General features: G+C 60.3%; 1 protein-coding gene across 1 annotated transcript in view; it reads left to right on the forward strand.

Moving 5' to 3' along the window:
* The window catches only part of CTNNBL1 (catenin beta like 1), a 53,137-nt gene that overhangs the window by 44,737 nt on the left and 5,224 nt on the right, over positions 1-3,176 (forward strand). The window lies entirely within an intron of this gene.

A 3,176-nucleotide genomic window follows, 5' to 3' on the forward strand; every position in this document is an offset into this window, starting at 1 on the left:
TTTAAAATGCTGTTGGACTGCAGCCTGCTGCATCTGCTGCGTGCTCCAGGCCTGCTGCTGCCTGTTTGCAGTACCAGAAAGGCATCCTTTCCCCCCCTTGAATGGATTTGTTGGCTTCTGGCACTTTTTAAACCTTCCTCTTGAGCCGTGGCTGCAGGCAGGATATTGGCAGGGTGGTGCTGCTGGTGCCAGGCAGGCGGGTCTTGCCCCTGCACACGGGATCAAACCACTGCTTGATACAGGGGCAGGAGGGTTACCCCCAAGTCAGGTTTGCAAGGACTGGTTGGCGGAAAGGGGGGGCTACCTTCCTCTGTATGTAGTACGTGAGCCTCTTCCCCGAGCATATTTTGCCTCCTGTGCTCTAGCCATCACAGCTTGTCTCCCGTTCCCTTCCTGCAGCGTGTGCCAGGTTCGTTGTTTACTGGGAGCTTTGAGCCACCGTGGAGGGGTTTATGCCTGGGATCGAGGGACTGGACTGGGGCCCCCAGGAGATTCCTTCTGCTCCTCGCAGGCTGATCACAGCTGTGTTCTCTGCCTTCCCACTGCCACCTACCCTGGTCCACGGGCTGGTGTGCACACACGTACATGCACACACGTGTGTCTCTTTCCTAGATTGGATCAAGCGCTTGATGACGGGACTCGCTGCTGTGCGATACCTGGTGTCTGCCTTGGTCACCGGACAGCCACGCCGCTGTGACTGGCTGACTTCCCTGGTAGGGAGGCATGGAAAGCAGGGCTGGGAGGGACCACGGGTCAGCCTGTGCGGTGCCCTGCTCGAGGCATCCTTCCGCCTGAGCCTGCCCGCACAGAGCCGGGTGGTGGGAGTGGGGCTGAGCTGTGTCCCCGAGTGCAGAAACCAAGGCCTGGGTGTGGTTTCACACCTCCTGAGCCACTGAAAACCTCTGAGGTTTTGCTTGCTGCTTGGCACATGCTCAAATGACTCTGCTGTTGCAAGAGTGGGGAGAGGAGGCGGCATTCCCTCTGGGGCCAGGGCTGCCCTCTCCTGCTCTGCCGCAGACCGGCTGGGCTGGGCGAGGCAACCAGACTCGGGCATGAAGAGAGGGGCATGGAGCCTTCCTCGCACCCTCTTCCCGTCTGCAGCGGCGGCAATTTCGGTGCGTCTTTAGGTTTCAAGTCTTCACTTGACACCTCTAGGCCTGCCCTGTCAGTCCCGCCTCATTAGTGTGAGAGAAGCTCATTTTAGCTTCAGAGAAGCCCATCTTATTGCTGTCTTCTCCCATCAGCAAGGGGCATCTCAGCACACATCGCCGGTAGATTAGAAATGGCATCGGGATGCTCATTTGGAGGTTAGCGACTTGACGGCTCCACGACAGGGAAACAAAGCGGGGAGGTGTCTGCGTGGTGCAGCCCCGGAGGCAGATCAGCATTTGAAGAGGGGCAGCGGTTGGAAAAGGCTGCGGAAGTGGCGTCTGCACCCGGTGCAGATCTTCCTCCAACGCATCGTGGGAGTCAGGGCTGCTCCACGTGTTGGCAGCAGCGTGACCGTTGTGGTGGGGCGGGGGAAGGACCAGCTGCCTTCTCGCCTGCCGCCCGCGTGGTCAGGAACAGGGTCTGCTGGCTTCTGCGCCCCCGGGCGCCGTGCTCGGCAGTGGTCCCGGCAGAACGAGGCTTGGCTGCCCGGCGCCAGGTCGCAGCCTCGCCGCTCCGGGATTTGGCCACTTGTTGTGTTGCTCTGTGCTGGACCTGGAGTGCACACAGTCCCTCAGTGGGGCCAGGGCCCAGTGGGGTTGGTTCATCAGCTCCGCGTCTACCCTCGAACAGGATCCTGAGCACGTCGTGGTGGCAGTCGAAGACGCTCGGTTGACAGCGGCTGCTCGGGCTAGGCACTGAGTATGTCGGGGAGCTCCGCTGCATCCTCCCCTAGCCCAGCTCCAGCCATCGCCTGCCAGCCCTTGGAGTGCTGCTGCAGGAGGGAACAGCTGGGCATCCTGCCCAGGGCTGCCTGGTGGCCTTCCTGCCCTCATAAGGCCCTCTTACAGCCGAGTGAGTCCCGGCAGATCCAGGCACCGGGGTGTCTGGGCCCCCTGCATGGTCCATCCTCCTCCTCTATTGCTTCCTACAGCAGAGCCCACCGCTGCTGCTCTTCTTGCCCATTGGTGGTGTCATAAAGAAGTAGGGCTGGAAGGGACATCCGAAGGTCATCTAGTCCAGAGTGAACCTGGGAGGGGAAGATGGGAGGTAGCATTCGGCCCAGGACCCACGGAGGGAGGTGCTCTCCTGAGGGCTGTTGATGGCTCATGGCTGTATGATGAACCGGCTGCAGCGGGTTCATCTCTGCTCCTGGCACAGGCCTGAGGGTTGCTGCGCTGCTCTGGAGGAAGCCTGTTGTTTGACTCGAAGGGTTGGTGTTTTCCCCTGTGGTGCTGCCAAGTGACTTGCATGCAGCCAATGAAGCTGTTGCAGCTCACTCCAGTCCTCCAGCGAAAGCGGTAGTTTGCGGCTCCCATTCCAGGACTTGCTGGGGCCTTGGTAGCTAGATTCATTCATGGTTTGGACGTCTCCCCAGATGCAGCCTGCTTCCCAGTCAGTCCAGCCGAAAGGGTGGCTGGGCTGCCTCTGCTGAGGGGCATCCTGGACTCCCTGCAGGGTGCCGTGCTGCTGCATCCTAGCTCAGGCCGTTTGGGAAGGTGCCTCCAGCAGCCGCTGCGCTCGGGAGTTGGGAACGCGCCCGGTGCAAAGAGGTGCACGGGGTTAATTCTGTTTCTGGTGATGAACGGCCTCTGCCCGTAATTGGATTAAGGACCTGGCTCAGAGAGCCCTAAATCAGCTTGTGGCACCAGCGACCTTGCGTGCAGATGTGTTCGCAGCGCGCACGCGCGGAGGAAGCTCTCCTTGCCGAGCGCTGCAGGGACAGGGCGCCCGCCGGCGATGGCTCTAATGAGGAAATATTGCTCTGCTGGCGTGTGCCCACCTGCCAGCCCACTGCATAATGAATCACGCAGGCTGCACGGAGCCACCAGGGCCTGACAAGAGGCTGCCTTTATTTTTTTGTTTAAAATAAGTCCACTGTGAAGATTACGAAAGGTCACACGTGACGTGAGGCACCGCTGGGCTCCCCGAGCGTGGCTGGCAGGTTATGGATGGGGCTTGGCTTAAGCAGCCCTTGTTTGAAGTCATGGCTGGGTTTTCCTCTGCAGCATCTTGGAGAGGCTCTG

The sequence above is a fragment of the Alligator sinensis genome, unplaced genomic scaffold, assembly GCF_000455745.1.
Source record: "Alligator sinensis unplaced genomic scaffold, ASM45574v1 scaffold1032_1, whole genome shotgun sequence".
NCBI classification, from domain to species: Eukaryota; Metazoa; Chordata; order Crocodylia; family Alligatoridae; genus Alligator; species Alligator sinensis.